Below are 24,404 nucleotides of genomic sequence, written 5' to 3'. Positions count from 1 at the left end.
GAAATACACAAATTCAAAATTATAGTAAGGGACTTCAACATCTTCTCTGAGTAACTAATAGAACTGGGTGGTAGAAAACCAGCATAGAACTGAACAACACCGTCAACTGTATTTAATTAACATTTATAGAACACTCCACCCAATAATAATAGCAGAGTTTACATTCTTTTCAAGTCCTTATCAAGGTTTATCATCAAGATAAACCTATCCTGGGTCATATAATGTCTTAAATTTTTTAAAAGAATTGAGGTCATACAAAGTATGTTGTTTAGCAAAAATGGAATTTACTAGAATCAAAATGGAAAGATAATAGGAAAATATCTAAATACACAGGAATTAAACTTCTAAGTAAGATATAGGTCAAAAAAAGTTTCAAGGGATACTAGAAACTATTTTGAAATGAAACTAACCTAACAATCTGGAGAATGCCTTAAAAGGATTTTTAGAGAGAAATTCATTTCATTGTAAGTTCCTTGTTTATATTAAAAAAACAAGAAAGTTCTAAAATTAATAAACTAAAATTACACATTTGAGAAACTAGAAAAATTACAGCAAAATAAACCCAAAAAAAGCAGAAATAAAGACATACTAAAGAGAAGATATCAATAAAATTTAGAACAAAAAAAAAATCAATCAAATCTGGTTCTTTTAAAAAAGCAATAAGGTTGATAAAATTAATACAACTATAAGCAAAACGGACAAAGAAAAGAGAGATGTCACAAATTACTGATATCAATGATAAAAAGTATATAACACTAAGAACTTACAGTCATTAAAGAATAATAAGAAAATAAACAACTCTACATATATCCAATAACTTTAATGAAATAAAATCCTTAAGAACCAAAAACTGCCAAAATTCAATCAAGATTAAATCATTTAAAGAGTTCTGTAACTATTAAATAAATTGAATTTTAGTTGAAAACCTCCTGAAAGGCTACATCAACGTCCAAATAATTTCACTTGTAAATTCTACTAAATATTTAAAGAAGAAATAATACCAATTTAAAACCATCAATACAGGAAATAGAAGAGAACACTTCCCAGCTTATTTATAGATTGACATTACTGTGATACCAAAACCAAAGTACAAAAAAAAAAAAAAAGAAAAGAAAAGAAAGAAAGAAAAGTAAACTATAGGCTAATATATAGATTAATATTCCTCATGAACATAGAAGCAAAAATATTTAACAAAATATTAGCAAATCAAACCCAGCAATATATGAAAAGAATAATATACCAGGACCAGATTGGGTTTATCCCAAGGTTTATGGAGATTGGTTCAATATTTGAATATCAAATCATTGACTGCTGGTGGAACTGTAAAATGGTGCAGCCACTTTGGATAAACAGTTTGGAAGTTCCTCAATAAGTTAAACATAGAGTTACCATATGACCGCAGAATTCCACTCCTATGTATATTACCTGAGAAATGAAAACACATGTCTACACAGAAACTTGTACACATGTTTATAGCAACATCTATAATAATAAAAGCATAATATGCTAATTAGACCGGACATCATTCCAGACACCTTTCAGGATGAAGTGGGCGGCCGGAGTGAAGACTGGGTTCTGGGTGCCAGAGGTAAGCTGGTGCCAGCAGCTGGGGGAAGGAAGGCCTATTCTTGCACGAATTTCATGCATCAGGCCTCTAGTTACTTATAATAGCCAAAGAGTGGAAACAGCCCAAGTGCCCATCAACAGGTGAATAGATTAAAAAAAAAGTGTTCTCTCCATATAATGGAATATTATTCAGCCATTAAGAGAAATGAAGTACTGATGCATGCTCCAACATGGATGGACATGCATGCTAAGTGAAAAAAGGCCAGTCACAAAAGGCCCCACATTATATGATTTCATTCAGATGAAAGTCCAGAACAAGGAAGCCTAGAGACAGGAAGTAGATAACTGTTGCTGAGGACTGGGGGTATGGAGATCAGAGTTGTAAGTAAGCTGTTCCTTTTTGAGGTCATAAAAATGTTCTAAAATCAATTGTGTTGATGGTTACACATATATGTGAATGTACTGAAATGATTAACATTGTATACTTTCAATTGGTGAATGGGAGTGGTAAGGAAATTATATTTCAGTAAAGCAAAGGAACTAGAATAGCTAAAACAATTTTTAAAAGGAAGAATAAAGTTGGAGGAATCACATCACCTAATTTAAAAATTTACTATAAAGCTATAAGTCATCAAAAGTGTGATATCTGTGAAGGGATAAACCCATAAATCAATGTCACGATAGACCCACACAAATGTGGCCATTTGTCATTTTAAAAAAATATATTTTATTGATTTTTTTTTTTACAGAGAGGAAGGGAGAGGGATAGAGAGTTGGAAGCATTGATGAGAGAGAAACATTGATCAGCTGCCTCCTGCACACTCCCCACTGGGGATGTGCCCACAACCAAGGTACATGCCCTTGACTGGAATTGAACCTGGGACCCTTCAGTCTGAAGGCAGACATTCTATCCACTGAGCCATACTGGTTAGGGTCATTTGCCATTTTTTAGTATGCTAATCACCTTAAAGGATACAGTTCATTAGCATTTAATACATTACTATGTTATGGAATCATGACCACTATCTAGCTCCAGAAAATGTCATCACTTCCAAAGGAAACTGTCCCAATTAAGCAGTCACTCTTCATTCCCTTCTGCCAATGTCTAATTTTCTAATCTGATTTCTATCTCTAGATTTGCCTATTCCAGATATTTTATATACATGGAACCAAACAATATATAGCTGTTTGTGTTGTCTGACTTTTTTAAATATATATTTTATTGATTTTTTTACAGAGAGGAAGAAAGAGGGATAGAGAGTTAGAAACATCGATGAGAGAGAATCATTGATCAGCTGCCTCCTGCACACCCCTTACTAGGGATATGCCCGCAACGAAGGTACATGCCCTTGACTGGAATTGAACCCTGGACCTTTCAGTCTGCAGGCCAACGCTCTATTCATTGAGCCAAACTGGTTTCGGCTTGTCTGACTTCTTTAACTTTGCTTAATGTTTCCAAAATTTATCCATGTTGGAGCATGTATTATACTTCATTCACATTATATCTGAATAATACACATTGTATGAATATGCCACATTTTATTTATTCATTATTTAATGGACATTAAAGTGTTTCCATCTGAGTAGCGCTACTGTTAACCACTTGCACAAGTTTTTGTTTGAACATATGACTTCAAATCTTTTGGATATATACCCAGAAATGGAATTGCTGGGTCACATGGCAATTCTATGTTTAACTTGTCGAGGAACAGCCAAACTGTTTTATATAGCTTCAATGTCATTTTACATTTCCACCAGCAATGTAGAAGGGTTCTAATTTCTCTACAACTTCATCAACACTTGTGACTTTCCATTCTTTGTTTTGTTTTATTATGGTCATCATAGTGGGTATGAAGTGATATCTCACAGCAATTTTGGTTTGCTTTTCCCAAAATGACTGGTGAGGCTGAGCATCTTTTCATGTGTGTAGGCCATTTATAAATCTTCCTTAGAGGGACATCTATTCAGACCCTTAGCCCATTTTGAAATTGTTGTCTTTTCATTATTGAGTTGTGACAGTTTTTGTATATACTAGATATTATACCCTTATCAGATATGTGATTTGTAAATTTTTTTTATTCTATGTGTTGTCTTTTCACTTTCTTGATACTGTCTCTTGACACCCAAAATTTTAAATTTTGGTATAGTTCAATTTATCTATTTTTGTTCTAGCGCTCATGTTTTTGTTGTCGTATCTACAAAACCAAGGTCATGGAGATTTATACTCATCTTCTAAGAATTCTATAGTTTTAGTTCTTATAGCTATATTTAGGTCTTTTGTTCATTTTGAGTTTATTTGTATATATGGTGTGAAGTTGGTAAATAGAGTTTTGATAAAGGTGCCAAAGCACTTCAATGAAGAAAGAATAGACTTTTCAACTAAAGACCTTGTAACAATTGGACATTCATATGTAAAAAATAAAATTAATCTACACCTCATACCTGTACTTTAGAAGAGAGTTCTTAAATTACTTTAAAGAGAAACTTAGAGAAATGGAGAATGGAATTTTCTCTGCATCAAGACAGTTGCTAGGATGGTGCTGGCAATGGCATGTGAGTCATAAAGGTTTGACTTCGTGCGTGACATAGCTCAGTCTTCTAACAGCTCTTGCTTTGAGGGCAGGAGGCTGAGTTCTTGCATTTCCTATTACTCACAAATCCTCACAGCTGAGGGCTCCTGGCTATTCCTCAGAGCTGAAGGGTGACTTCCAGTTGTAAACAGCAGTTGCTATGATAACAAGGTGTTCTGATTTATCTATTTGTTTCCCCAAAGCACACTGTTTCTATAGGGCATGAGGCAATTAGGCCTGTACATACGTTTGCTCTTGGCCCAGTTACAAGTCTCCTTTCTGTTCGTTCATCTTCAGATGATTGACATGAAGGAAACCTTGGCTTTGGAGCCAGATAAATACGCCCTCATTCAAACCCTGATCTAGTCAGGGTTTTAGCTGTGTTTCTGTGAGTAAGTTTCTTAAGCTAACTGAGCGTCCGTCTCCTCATGAATAACCAAGATAATCGCACTCATTTTTGCAGGATTATTGGGAGGATTAAATGCTATAGTATGGATGAAAGCTTATAGTAGGTGCTCAGAAAATATTAATCTCTTTTCTCTTTTCTTTTTTAAATGGATGGCTAAAATTCTTCTCCTTGATTATCTGCAGTACGTAGCTAGGAATTAGGCTTGATGTGTCACTCAAAATAATAGTGATTCAAGTTTAAGAGAAGTTTATGTCTTTCCCATCTAGTGTCTGGAATAAGCAATCCAGGTGGTACAAGGTGATTATTGCTTCAGCATCACTGGGCCTAGGGGATTCTCCATCACTTCCATGCTTCACACAGCCGGGTAGAGGAATGGGGAAGAAGGCCCACACTCCTTCCTTCAGGGAAACGACCAGTATGAATCCTTTACTTTCCCGCACATCCTATTGGCCAGATCTTAGTCCCGTGGCCATCCTCACTACAAGAAAGCTGGGAAGTGCAGTCTTTATTCTGAACAGCCACGTGCCCAGGTAATAGTTAAGGGTCCTATTATTGTAGAGGAGAGGGAAATGGATATTAGGGGGTAGCTCATAGTCTCTGTCCAGTATCCAAGCATTTTCTATTTACTGTTAGCTCACAGTTAAAATTTTTAACCGCAAGTACAAACTATGTAGATAACAAATAAATCAAACGAATCTTATCATTAGAAGAAAACGCATGGACTAAAATTACATTGGAGAAGCACGTAAACAAGACATCAGAAAAGCAGAATTAAGGACAAAGAGGATCCCAAAAGTTCAGTTTCTGTTGATAAGAGTTAGAATACTTAGGGACTTTTAAACTTTTTATCTTTGCTCTGAACACCTGGGTTCTCCTCCAGATTCACTCTTCCTCTTTCTCCTCGCTGCACTGGGCCTCAGCAGGCTGACTTGTAGGGTCCGTACCGACAGCTCCCTTACCCTCTACTTGCCCAGGTGTTTGTAGAGGCCAATGGAGAGCACCAGCAGGAGTTTGGGGAGAAGTTGGATGGTGGGGCTGGGATGCTTTGTTCCCTAGCAGCCTTCCTATTGGCACTGTTCCTCTCTTGAGGCCATGTTTCCATAGCCCTACCTGATTCCAGGTTTGTATCCGCTCTCATCCTTGCCCCTCCCAGCCTAAGGAAGAGGATGGTCCCTTGCTGCTTCTGGCCCTCAGGGCACTGTTCTGCCACTGTGGCTTCACTGCCCCAGACCACACCTTTGCACATAGTCCCTCCTCAAATTACCCACTTAGAGTGGGCCATCTGTTTCTCTTCAGAACCCAATCAATACTTAATGCTCCAAACATGATAGCACAAAGCAAAACCTACTAGAATGGTAGAAAGAGATTTACAAAAGCCAAGTTTATTGAGACATTTTCAACCAACCATTATCCATCTAAACATTTAAAGCAGCAATGTAAAATTCGAATCCTACATAGAAAGAATATGTACTATTTCCCCATGCTCATGGACAATTTAGAACATTGAAGAATATCTCCAATTAAAATGGTAAAAGATGATGTTTTTAAAATATAAGGAGCTTTGAAACAAAATTATGAAAGGTTAATAAGCGCATTCAACATTTTAAACATGGCTGGTAGTCAAAATATGCAAATTAAAATGAGACGTCTTTTTTTAGACTATCAGATTAACAAAGGTTGAAAAAAATAGTGTTTGCAAGGGTGTGACTTGACACTGTTAGTTACTCACAGCTGGTGGGAGTATGAACTGAAAAAAGTTTTCTGGAAAGAAAATTGTTCTTTCCAGACACCAACACTCAAATATTTGGAATCCATCAAGAGTCTTATAAAGATTTATACTCTTTTAACCAGTAATTCTACTTCTAGGAATTTATTATAAAGAAATAAAAAATGTGATGTAGGGATGTTTAAGGATGCATTGCGCACATCATGATGGCAAATGGGGATAATCTAGATAATTGACAATAGTTGATTACATTTATGGTATGTCCATGGAAAAATACAGAAGTGGCCTCTTAACAACAATCCCTGCCCCAATTCTCAGCCTACCACACCCACTGATGTTAGAATCTCCTTTTGGGGGAACTAAACCAACCAAGCATAGCCACTGCTTGTCAACTTTCAAGGCTTACCCTTTTCCTACCAGATCGAATCCAAAGATCCTAAAAAGATCCTAATATGACAAAAATGATAAAAAGAAGGTGTCCTAAGGGAAAATTATTTCAAATGGTTTTATATGAAGCTCCCAAGGGAACTTCATAATGAGGATGCTGAGGATCAGAGATTGGTCCACAGCGCCAGAAGTGTACTCTGCTTTCTCTCCTGGATTCCGTGGTTACTTACTTCCACTGCTGAGTAAACCTGGTGAGGTTCCCACAGCTGAGCGTGGCCTCTGGGATCACTGCTGCTCTGATTCTAGGGCCAACACACTCTCATTGCACATGTACCTTCCTCTTCTTCCCTGACCAGGAGTGCCCAGGATTGCCCTTCCTCACAGACTGAGGGCTGCAGGGTCCGAAGCTGGGTTAAGCTGGAGAGAAGAAAGTCACCCCACACAGCCAATGGAGACCTGACTCAGCTCTGCACTGGGGCAAAGAACCCACTGGAACAAACAGCTCCTTTGCCTTTTTTTTGTCTTTTGTTTGTATTCTGTTTGTATATTCCCTTGGGGGATCCTGGGGAAAGCTTATGGTTGAAAGCCATATTTGGGAGCCACACCGGGGCCATTTATGTGTCTATAAATACCAATCAGTATGCCATTGTGATACAACTCCAAAGCCTTGTGACTACTTTTTGTCATAGGCAGCAGGAGGAATAAGGAAGGATGGAAACATGCTTTCTGGCAGATGGTATCTGGGAGCAGGAGACAGGGATAAGACAGGTCAGTCAACTCCTACTGAAAGAAAAAAAAAATTTGGCGTTCTCTGCCTGAGACAGAGATCTCCATTCTTGGAAGTATAGAACAAATGCGGTTAGGAAGGAATGCGAATATAAAAATAGCAGTAGGTGGTAAGAGAGCAATTTATTGCTTTTGAAAATACTTAATGGCAATTTTTAAACTTTAAAGAACAGTTTGAGACTTAAATATAAAAAAGAAAAGTCACTCATAGTTCCACCATCCAGAGATAAAACTTCATTAAACATTTATATTTTGTTCCTTCCATCACCTTTTGGTTTTAACTATGCACACATTTCTCTTCTATTTGTTTTATAAATTGCGATTTTAATATACACAACATTTTGCTTTTACAAGAATGTTACAGAATACCCATAGTCGTGTTTTATTGCACAGCCCTTATAAACCCTTTTCATTCAACAGAAATACTTATCAGACACCCACATTGCCCGGGCATGGTCTGGTCACAGTGAGGCCCCCTCCCTCGTGGCATCCACAGGCAACGGGGGCCCAGGGACAGGCAAACCTGCAGGTATCTGAGCATGAAACCAAGGCAGAGAGAGGATCTCATGCAGAGAAGCATGTGGGAAGGGCCCAGCTGTCTGTGGAGGGGGTGTCTTAGCGGCTTGCTGGGGGAGGAGGTGTCTAAGCTGAGATCTACTGTATAGGGTGAGTAAGAATTGGCCAGAAAAAGAATGTGTGAGAAAAAAAGGGTGTCCTGGGGTCTAGAAGAGAGTAAGAACATAAGGAACTGAAGAAAGTTTTACCCAGTGAGGATCTGGAGGTCTGGGGTGAGACTGTAGGGGCGGCTCTGTGAGAGATAGAAGCAAGAGAGGGCAGCGGCCTGGTAGGCAGGGTCCTATTGGGCCCTGTCAGCCTACCAAGGAGCCCGAACTCTGTCTGGAAGGTAATGGGGAGCAGGCAGTGTTCTAAGAAAGGGACTGACAGGTGAGGGCTGCGTTTTAGAAAGACTGCTCAGGCTGTACCATGAAGGACAACTTGGAACAAGGTACAGAGGGTGTCAGGGAGACCGATTAGGAAACTCAGCAATAATCCAGGTGAGAGTTGATGGATCTCTAAATATTCTTCTCCACTTCCAGCCCTGTTCACCACCAGGTGTAGAGGAAACAGCCTTCCACAGACTTCTTCACTGACTTTTCTCCTGGCTGAACACACCTACCTCCAGGGGCTGGTAACTTCCTGCTGATCTCCCAATTCCCCCTAAGGGACTCCCACTTCCCTAGCTTTGCCTACAATATCTTATTCCTACAATATATCCCTCATTTCTTTCTTTTTTTAAAAATATATATTTTATTGATTTTTTACAGAGAAGAAGAGAGAGGGATAGAGAGCCAGAAACATCGATGAGAGAGAAACATCAATCAGCTGCCTCCTGCACACCTGCTACTGGGATATGCCCACAACCAAGGTACATGCCCCTGACCGAAATGGAACCTGGGATCTTTCAGTCTGCAGGCCAATGCTCTATCCACTGAGCCAAACCAGTTTCGGCTATTCCTCATTTCTTAATATCTTATCTCTGCTTCCTGACTTAACCTGATAGATGCAGCCCCTTTGGTCCCCAGTCACACTGGCCCATTACTCTGTTTGCTCTTATCCTGCATGGAATGACCTTGTTTTCTTTTATAGTAAATGGTCTTTTCCTAAAGAGAGGGAAACTTCACATTGTCAAATCCCCCAAGAGCAGGGGCTTGATCTATTTTATTCCTGAGGACAGTGCTTAGAAAGTGGTAGGTTCTCAATCTGTTGAGTTGAGTGCATGCTTGAATGAGTGAATGAATATGTAGGTCCAAAACTCAGGAGGAAGATCTGGGCTATCGATAAAGATTCTAGTCTATGAAGCCATAGTAGTGAGTGAGAAGATCACATAGGACAGGTTGCGGAGGGAGAAGGAAAATAGAAGAGTTAAAACAGAATTCAAAACAGTGAGAGACTGCAGCCGGAGGGTAGGAGGTAACTTAGGTGTCCTGTGCTGAGCAAGGCAAGGAGCAGGAGCGCTTCAAGGTGGAGAGACAGGGCATGGATTGCTGAAAGGGAATGTAGCAACAGGGAGGCCTTGGAGAGAAGCATTTCAGAAAAGCGGTGGGAAGCCACACTCCTATGGATTGGGGAGAGGGTCAGGGAGATGAAGGAAAGACAGCAAGGGTGCCTGCTTCTAAGAAGTTGGCTGTAAATGGGAGGAGGGGGTGAGGGCAGTACCTGGAGCTTTGTGGTTGTAATGTGGCAGACGCATGTAGAGAGCAAGAGATTCAGTCGTGGGGTCAGGGGTACTCCATGCAAGAGGGATATCCCCTAGAGAAGGTAGGAGCATATGCCTGTGTGACTCTCGAAAGGCCATCAAGGCTTGGAGCAAACAGGCAGCTCCCACATGCTAACCAGAGCGAGGGACTGAGCCCAGGAATCCCTGTGTGTCTGGGCTTAGGAGATGCAGTGACTTCCATCCACTGCTTTCCCTCATGGGAGGTGAGAGGCAGGGCCATCTGCTCAGAGGGCTGGGCAGCGAAGGGATAAAGGGGTTGGCCAATGTCAGCCCTTCAGCACACTGGATTTTACATAGGAGAGCGCTGCCAGGGCCAGAACGCTCACTGCTGGTTGCCTCCACTAGGCCCTGAAAGCGTTAATTCCCATCTGGAGACCTTGGCCAGGAGGAGTTTCCCTCTCTTTAGGAAAAGACCATTTCTTAAGCTCTTCTGAACCTCCTCCCACCCTTCCTCTGGGAGCAGCTGAGGGGCCTGGCGCCTGCCCTTCCCTGCCCGGCTCAGTCCCTGAAGAGGGCAGTATTTTCACAGGTGGGCTCTGCTCTAAGGAGCTCCATTATAAGAAGACTCTGGCTTTTTAAACTGGGGCCAATAAAAGAATTTGCCAAGAGGGTCTTTGAAGTAATGACCTCCCTAGTTAGTGCCTTGAAACATATTTTTACATCTTGAAGGAGAGATTATGAGCTGGGGGGCCTGGGAGCTGTGGGAGGTGAAAGACCCGAGGGTGGCAGAGACCTGGCTCCCCTCCAGCGGCCCAACTAGGGGAGCAGAGAGGCTGCCGCTCTGGGAGGGATCTGGGGCCTGGGGAAACCAGATTCACAGAATTCGACGTGTCGAAGCCCAGGTCCTGGGCACAGGGAGGCCCATCTGAATTAGAACTGTTTATTCTCCACAAGCCCAGGCCCAGCCAGACTCAGTGTGAGGTCCAGGCCAGCTGAAGTCACATGGAGTGACCCCTCCCCCTGTGTCCAGTAAGGATGAGCAGGGTGTGGGCCAAGGGTTCTGAGGGCTGAGGGAAGGAGTATAGAGGTGCTTATGGGCAGATGGGCCCAGAGGGCAGGTGACCTATGTGGTGCTCAGGATTTTCTTGCATGATTAAAAAAATTGTCTTATTTTCCTCATTCATTCATTCATTCATTCATCCATTCACTCATTAATTTATTCCCCAAATCTTTATTGAGTACCTACTAGATGCCAGGCTTATTGCTGGGGATTAACTAGTGAGTGAAATAGAACTGGCCCTAGCCCTATAAATTTTACATTCTGTTAGGGGAGACAGACATTAAACAAATATGTTCCAACATGTAATTATGAACTCTGAAAGAGCTTTGGAGAGAAAGAACTGTGAGTCATGAGAGCATATAACAGGGACCCAAACTATGGAGGGGTATGGTGGTGGGGCGCTGGGACCTGTAGCCTAGGTGGGCAGTAGCCAGGGTTGTGTAGGATTTGAAGCTGAGGAAGAGCCCACAGGAGAAGAGAGAGGACCGTTTCAGGGAACAGAAGATCATCAGGACACCAGGACACAGGGAGTGCTGGTGGGTTGTGGAGGGGCATGGGTGAGGGAGGTTGGCAAGGAACAGATGGCACAGGGCCTTATGGGTGGCAGTAAAGGGTTCAGTTTTTATTCAGGGTATTGATAGGAAACTACTGGCCTGGCTGTAATTCAGTGGAAGTCAGAAGTTTGGGTGTGAAGACCTCATCCCGGCAATGATAAGTCAGGAAATGGAAACACAAGTCCATGCCACTGACTCCTAACCTCCCTATTCATGGATTTCTCTCCCACAAACTCTTCCCAGGGAACAGCTAGAAACAGGAGCTCTAGCTTCTTTCTGCTCCTGGCTCTCAGGCTTCCTCTGGGGATCCCACTGCTCTGAATCCTGTCGTGGCCTACAGGACTGTCAGGGGCAGTGTTGGCGCTGACCTCCTCATCCAACCCTCTTGTTTTAGGGATGTGCAGACCGAGGTGGGAGGAGTGAAGTTTGCAGCTCCCACGGAGCTGTCTAAACACCAGAAATGCTTCACCCAGAGGCCTCCAGTGCCTCCCACCTGCCATTTTGGGTGAGACTTTATTGTGAATAAGATGCTATGGGAGGGGAACAAAGTGGGTGAGATGTATGATAAGAGGCTAAGAAGTATAATATGATCCCTTCCATCTGAGACTACTTTCAGAAAGTGATTTCTCAGACTTGTGCTTGTCTGTGAACTGCCTTCACTTTGGTGATGGGGTTCAGAGAGGTTAAGCGACTTGCCCAAGGTTACTTAGCCAAGCCAATAGTGGAGATGATGTCCTGATGTCTGCGTTTCTGAACCTCTTCACAGTGGCAGCAGAAATAAAGTGAGATGACAGGATTACAAGAGAATCCTTCAGAAGGGAAGTCTTCATGGGAGGAATCTGATAGGAGTAAGGGGCAGAGGCAGCAATGGAGGTATCCATTTGGCACAGTTGGGGATTGTGCAAAGGGAGCAGTAAGAAATCAGGCAGTGTATGTTGGAGCCAGAATGGAAGGTTTCAAATGGCAGGCTAAGGAGGTTGGCTTTCTTTGGAGAACCCAAAAGGCCTTTGAGCAGAGGCGTGACACAGGTAAATATTGGGAGTCTTGTTTGGTGCTGGAATGCAGGATGAGTTGGAAGAAGAGTTAGGCTGCTATGGTGAGGACACTCTGCTGGGGAAGTGAAGTAGAGCCTTGGAAAGTTGAGCTTAGAACTCGGAAGGGAGAGGCTCTGGGAATAACGAGCTCTGTTGTGGATGAATTGCCAATTAACTGATTATTCCATAAGCAAAATGCCATCTCTAAATCCCCACACTTCCCAGACAAAGTCTGCACCCCCAGTTATTCAATTCTGGCCTGTCATTCCTGATGTCAACCCCACACTTGACCACCAGTAATGATAACATTACTTTATCCTTCATTTTCTATGTGCTCTACCCTACTCTTAGCTATCTCTGGGTAAAAACATACAGAGAATCTCCCTTCTTAATTCCCATCTGACTTATCTCCCGAGCTTCCCAAGGTTCTTTTGCCACCCCGAGGAAAATTACATTAACCAGTCCTTTTGTGTTCTTAACAATGTTTTTGCTCTGTGTTTTGCCCATGGTAGAGCTCCTGCTGGAATGCCTGCCCTTCTCCTTGTCTAACTTTCCCAAGTGGGCAACCAAAAATTCTCATACTCGTATTTTCCGGCGTATAAGACGACACCCTAATTTTACAGTTAAAACATAGGTGTAGGCCTATATTCACTGTATAAGACTACCCCCCATTTCAAAGAAAAGACTTACTTTGCTGTCAAGATCTGCAGGTAATTTTTGTGCAATTTTGGTCTTTTGCCCCCGATTTTCGGTTGACTTTTTTTCCTTTCAAAAGTCGTCTTTTACGCCGTAAAATATGGTAGGTTGAACACCACAAGGCGATGTGAACCCTGTCTGCTTTCCAAAGCCCATCCCAGGTTTGCTTCTCCGGGACCTGTCCCATGATGATGTTTCAGGCAGCTGCCTCCACAGGCCAGCACGGTGTTGACTCTACTCCATGGTTACTGGGACTGCATATGGTGGTAACTGCTTGTTTTTCCTGTCCCTGTTCATTTCATGCAGGTTTGCTGATCAGGGTAGGCTGGGCTCTGTGGGAGAAACAGCTCTACACTGAAATGTGAATGACTTCACATCATGCAAGTTTGTTTTTAGCTCATGCTACATGCCATTGTGAGTTGGTGGGAGGCCCAGTTCCTTTCTTGCTTGAAGGCCCAGGTTGATGGTGTCCTGACATCTTCTAGCTTCACCACATGGAAAGGTGTTTTCCCAGAGAACTTCCTGTATGTGCTGCAATCTGTGCTGCTCACATGTGGCTATCAAGTATTGGAAATGAGGTTAGTGTGACTAAGAAATAGAATTTTAAATTTCTTTGTAGATTTTATTAATTTAAATGTCCAGATGTGGCTAGTTGCGACCATGCAGAGCAGTGCAGATCTGTAATGTGAGATCTCTGTGCTCACCTCCCAGGTGGCAGGAGGAGAGAATGAGTGGAGAATCTTGCCTGCTTTTCTATGCTCAGCCAAGAAGTAATCATTGGTCTGAGCTGGTCACCAGACCCCACTTAACTGCAAGATGGCTGGAGAACATGGGGGAGCCCATGAATATTCAGAGAGCAAGACACAGCTTGGTCACAGAACTCTTCCAAATACAGCCAAATCTTCCTGGGGCTAAGCTCTGTGAGATTTGGGGGTAGGGGAGGGGGGCAGGTTGAATTAGTATGGATGGAGAGGAAGACCACAGGTGGACTGAGCTAAATTGGAGGGGGATTGGAGTTTAGAAATACAGAGACAGGCCCAGAGAGGGCAAAGAGTGCAATTACCACCACACAGCCAGGCTGGGCCTAGAGGTTCTGGCTCAGAGACAAGAGAAAGGGGAAGGAAGGATTCTTTTCCTGCCCTGGGGGAATAACAACTTGGGCTGGGACACATCTAGGCTTTCCTTTAAAAAAATAAAATAAAATAAATATATATTTATTGGCTCTATATCCATATCTATCTATATCTATATCTATATCTATATCTATATCTATATCTATATCTATATCTATATCTATATCTATATCTATATCTATATATATCTATCTGAATGCATAACAATCTGGCCACTCAGTATATATCCTATATAATAAAAGGCTAGTGTACAAATTGTCCCCTCGACCAGGAGTTCGACCAGCAGGCAGGCCGGCCAACAGCCCATGTTCCCTCCCCCTGGCCAGGCTGGCTAGACCCCACCCATGCACGCATGAATTCATGCACTGGGTTATACATATGTATATATTGGGTTATACATATGTATATATACATCCATACACACACATATATATATGTACATACATACATACACACACCGAGGGGCCAGATTATTATGCGTTCAGACATCATAATAATCTGGCCACTCAATGTATATACTTCAGAGAGGAAGGGAGAGGGCTAGAGAGTCAGAAACATAAACGATGAGAGATACATTGATCAGCTGCCTCCCACACCCCTCCTACTGGGGATCAAGCCCGCAACCAGGCATGTGCCCTGCCCGGAAATTGAACCATGACCACCTGATTCATAAGTCAACACTCAATTGCTGAGCCACACCAGCTGGGCTAGCTTTTCCTTTCCTTGGAAAGGGAAGAGCTAAGAGTTGCCAATAGCTTGTTCTCAGGGCCTTTGGAAGAGAAGAGCTCCACAGGGCTTTTGGTTTTCAAATGACCTTGGTACTTCCTCCTCTGAGGTGAGTCACTGAGCTGCCTGCAAAGGGATGAATTGCAGGGCAAGAACCCAACATGAGTTCATCTGGGCCACACTTCCCGCTTGACCCTGGCCCTGGGGCCAAGTTCAGGGAGTTTCCTAAGGCCAGTGAAGAAGGGGGTCATGCCCGGACTGCTGCAGAATTCCAGCCTTTGCAAAGGGGTGGAGTGGGGTGGGGTTGTTTGTTGTTGGGGACAGGACCCAAGAGCTGTGAGATGGACTCAGAATTGACTCAGCCGGGGGAGGAAACTGAAACCCTGAGAGAAGCCCCAAGACCACTCAGAGAGTTAGCAGCTGAACCATGACCAGTGTTAAGGGCTCCTGCAAAAAGCTCTTCATATTCCCACTTGAAGGAATCCCTGAGGCAGCCTTGCCCCAATTTCACGATCTCCAGGTTGGTACCTGCTCCAGGTGTTTTCATTCTTCCCAGAGACCCACAGAGCTCAAGCCATGTCCACTTCTGATTTTGGTGGCTCCTTACTGCTGCTGGACCCACTTCTTTTCCCCTCGTTCCCCCAGGACAAATGGCATTTCTCCAGATGGTAGAGAGAGACCAATGTGAGTAAAGGAAATGTTTCATCTGACTCTAGATCCTGAGAGTGAGCCTCTGCTTCCTCTAACCCAGTGGTCGGCAAACTCATTAGTCCACAGAGCCAAATATCAACAGTACAAGGATTGAAATTTCTTTTGAGAGCCAAATTTTTTAAATGTCTTCTAATGCCACTTCTTCAAAATAGACTCCCCAGACCATGATATTTTGTGGAAGAGCCACATTCAGGAGTTCAAAGAGCTGCATGTGGCTCGAGAGCCACAGTTTGCCAACCACGGCTCTAACCAGGCTAACACAAATACGTATTTTCAAAAAAGCCAGAGTGGGAGAGATTCCTAACTTTACAAACTACTCGTCATTTTGGAAGACTTTACCATAGGATTCCATAAAGGCAAGGTGTTCCATGAGGTTTTCATATGGAATTTGATCCACAAAACTTCTAATTCTAAAATTTCATCAGCAAAATATTATTAACTTACCATCTGTAAGGTACCAAAGGTTTTTAAAATATGGCATTTAATCAAAGTTAGGCCCATCTATAGGCTCCTCAAGCTACCGGAAACCCAAAATCAGCACGGACTACGCCAGCCTCCAATCTGCCCAGGCCAGGAGAACTTGACCCCATTTTACAAAGGGACAACTGATGCTGCAACAAGGAAGTGGAGCCAAGACTTGGGACACAGCCAGCCCTCTCTACTGGGCAGGAGAGGAAGGGTTTGCAGAGCTCTTCCAATTCTGAATCCTCTCATCCACCCTGAGTGTGTCTTGTGGCCTCGGGGCTGCCTGGCTAAGTGAATAGCTCCCGGTGTGCTGTAGACCTGTGTGCATTCCAGAAGCAAACTGTCTTGTCCTCATTCTAATGCTGTTTAGGGATGGACCCCTTACCACAGCCCAAACTGACCTGCCCTTTGCTTGTATATCTGTGGCAGATGATATTTCCTAGACATTTCCAAGTATCTTCGATCCCTGTGATATCGGTAACCGTACCACTGCCCCAGTGGGGTAGAGTCTAATTCCTCTTCCCTTGTTTCTTGGTGGGCACAGGACAAGGGATGCTGTGTGACTTTGAAGATAAGTTACAGAAGATGATAAAGCTTCTGCCTGTCCCCAGTAAGCAGTCCAGATACCTTGAAGTCACGGTGCTGTAAGGAAGCCAAGCCACATGGAGAAGCTCCACAGAGGTGCTCTGGCCATCAGTCTAGGCCCCCGTGCCAGGCATGTGAATAAGGAGCCTTCCGATGATTCTGGTTCTCAGCTATCCAGCCACTCCCACCCTTCCAATCTACCCAGCTGAAGGCCCAGAGAGCATGGAGCAGAGACAAGCCACCCTTACCATGCCTTCTTTAATTCTCAAATCCTGTGAGCATAACACAGAGCTGTTCTAAGCCGCGGAGTTGTGGGGTCATGTACTACATGGCCATAGTAACTGGAACAATAGCCTCCTCTGAGGTCTCAGGACATCTAGCATCCTCCTCCATAGCACGCCTGGCAGTGACAATTAGCGGACTGACCACTCAGGCGATTCTCTTTCTAATGACTGTCCTTCGGTTTCAACTAGAAGTTCCAGGAAAGCCAGGAGTGCTGTCATGGAGTCAGCCAGAGAGATGCTCAGTGAATATTTAATGAGTGACTGATCTTAATGCTGTCCTCAGATTGACCCCTAACATTGACCTCAGAATGACTCTGGCCCTGGATTCAGACTGACTCTAACCCTGGCCACAGACCAACTCTTGATTCTGGCATCAGACGAAACCCTGGCCATAGGCTGAACACTAAGCTCAACTTCAGACTCACCCCTAAATTTGACCTCAGAATGACCCCTGACCTTGAACTCAGGCTGGCCTCACCATAATAGGGATGAGCTGGCCAACCTCTCCTGGATCATCTTCTGCTCCCTACCTCCATCTTCTCACCACATCGCTCTTCTTTGAGGTGCTTGAAGGAGTAAAGCTCTTTTGGGCATGAACACCTTGGTGTCTATTCTCCCCTACTAACTCCTACTCCCTACTAACTAACTCCTACTCTCTACTCTCTTCTAATTTCTACTCCCTACTAACTGCTACTCCTTACTAACTCCTACTCCCTACTAACTAACTACTACTCTCTACTAATTTCTACTCCCTACTAACTGCTACTCCCTACTAACTGCTACTCCCTACTAACTTCTACTCCCTACTAACTCATACTCCCTATTAACTAACTCCTACTCTCCACTAACTAACTCCTACTAACTAACTAACTCCACTAACTAACTGCTACTCCCTACTAACTCCTACTCTTTCTTTCACTCTTGCTGAAATGTCACTTCCTAAAGAATCAGCCAATTTAAATGAGACCCCTTTATATTTGCTGTTAGCACTTTCACACTTTATAACTATATTTTCCGTTCTATGTTTTTCTCTTCCTAGAGGTTGAGTGCAGGAACCACGTTTGTTTTACTTACCACTCTATCTACAGGATACACAGCACAGGGCCTGGCACCTATGAGGGGACTGATAAATAACTGTGGAATGACTGAGCAAACCAGTGACTGGATGTGGAATCTCCTAGGAAGCCTTCTCTGGGCCCCTCCCTGTCCTGTGGGGTCCACATCCCTCTCTGTCTTCTCCCAAGCCCTGTGAACAGCCCCAGAGGGTTCTCCATGGAATAGGTTCTTTGGGTGCTCCTGTGCCTCTCCCACCAGCCTGTGGCCTCCAGCCCTGAGCCTGGCTTCTCCCCTCGGCCATCCCAGCGGGCACAGGCCCGAGCAGCTCCATGAATGTTGGTTGAACTGTTGAACTGAATCTATTTCTTCTCTCCGGCCTCCTCTCTGGCCTCGGCTCTCCAGTGATTCATGTGAGTGGCCATCAGGAGCAGCGCTTCAGAGAAGAGACAAATGAAGAAGCAGAGAAATCGGCAGCAGGAGACGGGCGGACACATCCATCTCCTCCTGCCCTCTGTCCTCACTGCCGTTCCCCCGAGGGTTGCAGGCAGTCAAAAGTTCACGCTCCACGTTTTCTGGAAAAGGGAGGGAAAGCTCTGTGTGGGGGATAAAAAAAAGTCCCCAAGCTCAAATCACGCACACAGAGCAACAATCCATAAAACGGAACACCATTGGGAGAAGATGGGGTCACATGGTGGGAATCTGGATTGCGAGGGGGGGTGGGTGGCGGCACTTGAGAAAATGCAGTCTCCTCAATGGGAACCAGATGGGCTACGTGCTGTTAAATAGAATCCCAGACTTGCAGGGCTGGGCAGGAGCGGGCTGGGGGTGCTCTCCCCTCAGCCCCTTTGTGTGCAGAGAGGACATTAGGTGGGGGTGGGGCTTTTCCACCTCCCCTTTCTCCCCCCCAAGCCCTGAGGCTGCGAAGGAGCGGCTTCCAGACCCCAGGCTCCTGGCTCTGGGTCAGTGCTCCTCTCACCCTGCCACGCTGTCTCAGCCCTTTGCCAGGATCTCCAAATTAGAAGCATATCGAGAAGCAGAACTGTCACCCCCCTTTTCTGTTCTTTCTTCTAATTCCTTCTCTTTACAGCATAATTTTAAAGGTGCCAGGAAGTCCTCCCTGTTCCAAAAATCCCCGTCCCAGCCCCAGCCCCATCAGGAGAACACAGAGGATGCTGGGAGAGGCACTGTGCTGGGTGCTTTATGGCTGTTTGCTTATGTAATTGTCCCCATGCCCTGTGACACGTGGTTGGTCTATCCATTCAGGATCTTGCTGGATGGGATGTAGGACCAGAGGTGTTGCTGGGGAGATGGGGGTCATATAAACCACTTAAGATTTAGTATCTGGACCCAAGACCTTGTGGTAACAAAAGCATGAGGTTAAGTTGGAGGATCAGGGAGATGTCTTGAGATAATTGAGGTCCAAGAAGCCTCCACTCTTCCCAGCAGTGCCCATCACCCACCTGCAAAAACCATGTGCAAACAGGAGGGTGGGCATGCATTTCATGTTCTCCCTGACCTCTCCTCCCAGTAAAAAGACATCATGGTCTCTTTCCCAGCTCCCCTGAGAAACAGATTCTAGTAGTAACTTCCCAGGGGTCACTGCCTGGGGCTTAGTAGGCCATTCCCTAAACAGCTACCAGGGCGCCACCCACAGGGGAAGTTACTAGTGACTATGATGTGAATGACAGCTGGCCTTCCTCACAGGTGTGTCCCATGCCCGCCCAGGCATGAGGTGGGGCCTCTGGCCCTTTCAGGGCGCACAGAGGAATCCCTCCTTATCTGGACTTCAGAGGAGTCTGTGTCTCCTATTGGGGGGAGGAGGAAGGTTGGACTTCTTCTTTCTTTCGATTCTGTCCCCTTCTGGGTTGCAATGGGGTCAGGACTTCTTCCTCTCTCCTTCTGGGGTCAGCAACAACCAAATGGTTGTCTCTAACACCCAATCACTCAATTATTCAACCAACAGCATGCAACTTCACAGTGTGCACCTGAGTAGTAGGTGAATGAACTGCTCCCTGCATAGTCCCAGGGAGGGCATCCTGGCAGCGGGAAAGCCAGTGCCCAAAGACCAGAGTGGGGCCGGGCCAGGAATTCCTGGGGGCCACCGTGTCCACTGTGCAGGGACTGAAGAGAAGAGCAGCAAGAGAACTGGGGGGGGTGTGAGGTTGGAGCAGCTCGATATTATTTACTGAGTTCCTCGCGTGGCCCAGCTCAGAAAGGGCCTGGCAGCCACGGCCAGGAGTCTGGATTTTATTTCCAGAGTGGAGGGGACACTTTTGAAAGGATTTAAGGAAGAAAGTGGTGTGACGAATTGACATTTTTGCAATATCATTCATGCTGGAGTGAATTACAGGGCACAGGAGAGGGGCAGTACATTGAGAGAGGAGATCGTTCTGGGGTTCAGGTGAGTGGAGGAGGTCATCCGCACCAGGGAAGCTTCAGTAGGTGGAAAGGAGTGGAGGGAGTTGAGTCTGTGTTGGAGGGAGAGTTGTCCGGTCTTCCTGCCAGATTGGATGTGGGGTGAGAGGCAGGGACTGTCCTAAGTTTGGGGCCTGAGTAAGCAGAGAGGCTGGAGGGGCCCATTCACTGAGACAGGAAAGTTGGTTTCCTTCCCTACCCCCATCTCAAACTGCCTCAACCCATGACTTCAGTGAGTAGCATGTGCTGTGGCCTTTCTCTGCTCCCTTTCTTGCAAAGCAGATGGCGAGGGAAGGAAGAAGGCCAAGCCTCCAGGGCTGTGACTGTACTTTCCACTTTTAGCTCAGCAGTTGGGAGCCCATGGCCTTGCCATTCCTTGCCTCCCACTCCTGGTTCTCTTAGCTCTGCTCTAAATTAAATTCAGCTCAATATTAGTTACTAAGCACCTACTGCGGCCCAGCTATGAAGGCCACTGTGGGCTAAACAGGGGAAGTAACACGTGGGGTCTAGCCTTGGAGGCACGGAGAGAACCAGGGGCACAGGCAGAGGAGGACTGGAGCCATCAGGGGAGCCTTCCTGGAGGAGGTAGGGTTTTTTTCTTGGCATGAAGGTTGGGTATGAACTGGGTGAGGAACTGTGAGGGGAATCCCCATGGATTACTTTCATGGTAGAGAAAAAGAATCTTAGAAAGCTGTGGACACTTATTTGAGGTCAAACAGTAGGAAATGGAGTCAGAGTCAGCATTCTGATGAATTCTTGAGTCAGGGAAAGGCTAGCTCCATCCCCTCACTACCCCCCATCCCCACGTCCATGTACTTCCAGGAGGCCTCACGTGATCTTTAACCCCAGCCTTCCCTCTCCCTGCTCCTTGGTGAGATGGAAAGGAGGAGGAAGACGGAGACAATATGTGTGCACTGCCTGCCTTACCATCCCAGGCCACTCCCAGAGAGCCAGAGGCCCACGGAAATAGCCATTTGCTGAACTTTCCCACATAGCAGGTCATCTTGTCCATGTCTCTAGAAAGCTCCAGTGGTTCCCAAGGTGTGGACCTGGACACGCAGTGTCAGCTCACCTGGGAACTGAAAAAAGTGAACATTCTTCCCCCACCCTCTCCACCTCCTGCCCCAGCCCCAGACCTGCCAAATCAGAAACTCTGAGGGTGAGTCCTCAGAATCTGGGTTTTCCTGAGGCCCCGGGGGATTCAGATGCACACTCAAGGGTGAGAGCCTCAGATGTCCTGGGATAAAACCTCCCCAGAAAAGAGAGTCATTTCTCCAGGCCCTAACCCTGCCTCCTCCCCAGAAGACATTTCCGTCCATATGGACTCTTTAGCTCTTCAAATTTATTGCCCACTCCCAACCCACCGGAGGCTGTGGGAGTGAAGACCAGGTGGCCACATCTGCCGCCTTCTCACCCTCCCATACCACCCTAGCCTGCCCCGCCAAATCCGTGCATCCATGCATCCATGCAGAGGAGCCACCATCATCCATCGGGAACATTCCAGGCAGTGGAATAAATGGGTTGGTTTGTGATAAAGAGGTGGGGGCAGTTCACCCAGCTCCCCTTTCTGCCCTAGAACCCTATCCCTAGCAGTGGGAGGAGTAGCACCGAGCCATCAACATCGCACTTGGCTCCTTTAGGTTAGAGATGAGAGGCTGGTGTGTGCTGCAGACAAAATCAGTCATCAGCTGGCTGCCTCCTGGGATGGAAGTGCTTCCTTGCCCCCAGAGAGCTCGTATGACAATGTTATATTCAACCAGGGGCCCCTGTGTTCTTTAAAACTACAAGCAAGAACCACCCACTGAACATATACTCCTTCACGGAGCTCCTGCTTCTTCATGGGGCTCTTGGCAGAGCCCTGTGGAAGGCACTGAGTATGTGTGTGTGTGTGGGGGAGGGGGGGATGCTTCCTGTTAGTAAGGCCCCTTCCTCTCTTGTGAGCATTTGGCCAAATGCCAATTTTTTTCATTGCTTTTTATCATTTTCTTGCTTTAGTGTCTAATGAGTTGTGAAGCTGTGTTTGCTTAAACTGTATATACTGGAGGGGGGATGTTTGCTGCTATACTGGGCAGGGCCAATCCACCCCCCTCAGATGTGTGAGCAGAGGGTCGTGTGTGAGCACATACAGGCCTAACTTCCCACTGTTGGCAAGAACAGAGGAGGAGGAGGAGGAGGAAGAGGAGGAGGAGGAGGAGGAGGAGGAGGAGGAGGAGGAGGAGGAAGAGGAGGAGGAGGAGGAGGAGGAGGAGGAGGAGGAGGAGTTGTTGTTTCTGGCCCAAGCTCTAACACCAACAGTCCCTGTGGCTCCAAGGGAGTCAGTTAGCCCCTTTGGGCCTCAGTTTACTTCTCTGACAAATGAGAATAATAACAGCTCTGCCTTCTCTTCAGGATCTTTGTGGATATCCAAATGAACTAATATATAAAATAACCCTGAAAATATCGATGGCTCCATAAAGGAAGGCGATGTAGTCACAACAGGGTCCTTGCCTCTTCCTGGAAGGCGGAGACTGCGGTTTCCCCAAAGCACCTGGTGCAACCCAGGACAGGTGGTCAATCAATACTTGTTGAATGCATGAAATAGAAGACACGGTCCCTGTCTCCACGGAATTGAAGGTCTAGCTGGGGGACAGTGGTGGGATGAGAAGCACACAATGGAAGAAACTTAAGAAGAGTAGGAGAGAGGCCCTTGTTAGCTCAGACACCTCTAATTTAGAATTTGTGATGCTTTCGCAAGGCCAGAGAGGAATTGGACCCTGCTGATGGGAACATGTGCTGAACAAACTCCTAGTGGGAACAAGACAATAACAACAGGAGCTCCTGGCTTCCGAGTGTGGGTTGTGCTCCAGATGGCAGAGGGCGTGCGGTACCCTTTGGCGACACCTGATTTTATGAGAGCAGTTAGCATGCCAATCACAAGCGAACTCTGACCTGACCTCGGAAGCGGCAGTACCTTCTCTTGACCGTGCTTTGTTAATGGCCGTTCAGGGTGACTTCATGTATTTAAAGAACATAAAATTTTATTTTGTTAAGATTAGACCATTACTGGCCTCATGCTTCCCCCAAACAGCTCAGCTCCAGTCACAGTCTTTAGTAGGTTTGATGACAAAGAGCATACAACCACGTCAATGCCGTCATCCCCAGAGGAGGGGACTTGGGTTTCCTCAATAGCAATCAGGGGGCTCTTGGGCCTGGCAGAGAATTGTTGGCTCTTGGGGACCCTGGCGGGTCCCTGGCCCTTCCTGGGCCACAGTTATTTCACATCCACCCTCAGAGGAGAGGAGGCTATTACCCAGTTTCCACAGATTGCACCCTTCCACCCTCTGGGAGAGTGACTCTGGGTCCTCTTCCCATGAGGCACACCTTCTCCCCATCCTGGGTTAGGACAGAAACAGGGGAAGGCAGGTGTGGAGAAAGTGTGAAGGCACAGAATTGTGAGGTGGTCCTAAGGAAGGGCTGGCTCTTCCTCAGAACAGCCCTTCCTCTGGGGCCCCAGCCGGGGCAGGAAAGGCACCATAAGAAAGGGGAGTGTGTGGGTTTCAATTCTTGCACACCTCCCAGCAGAATGCCTTCATGCAGTGAACGACCTGCGGGACTCTCTAAGGGCCCTGGCTTAGGTGGCTTCCCCTGTATGTGAATCCTTCTGTATCCCCCTCCCCATTTCTATCACCTCCTCCTCTTTGCTCTCCTCCACTTCCTCCAGCTCTGGAAGCTTAACTGGTATGCTGTCCAACCTTGTCCAGTAGGCTGGTGCAGGCCCCAGCCAGGGGGAGAATGGCCTGTTAGTTAAAGATGTTGACTGCAGCCTGGCACCTCACTACCCCTGGCAGACACACTTAGGATGTTCCCTGGGGTTTAGGTCTCAATGTCTAACACCTCTTGCAAAACGAAGGCATGGCACCTTCCTATAGTCCTGCCCCCAACTGAGCAGACAATTTCTGAATGCTGAATAATGGGCGTGGCCCAAGGGGTACAGAAGGAAGACATCTAGAGGCCAGTCTGCTGACTTGCTCTTTCTCTCGTAGG

The sequence above is a fragment of the Pipistrellus hanaki genome, assembly GCF_964339955.1.
Source record: "Pipistrellus hanaki genome assembly, chromosome: 12".
Lineage (NCBI taxonomy): Eukaryota > Metazoa > Chordata > Mammalia > Chiroptera > Vespertilionidae > Pipistrellus > Pipistrellus hanaki.
The sequence above is the reverse complement of the archived record's forward strand: the minus strand, read 5'-3'. Positions refer to the sequence as shown.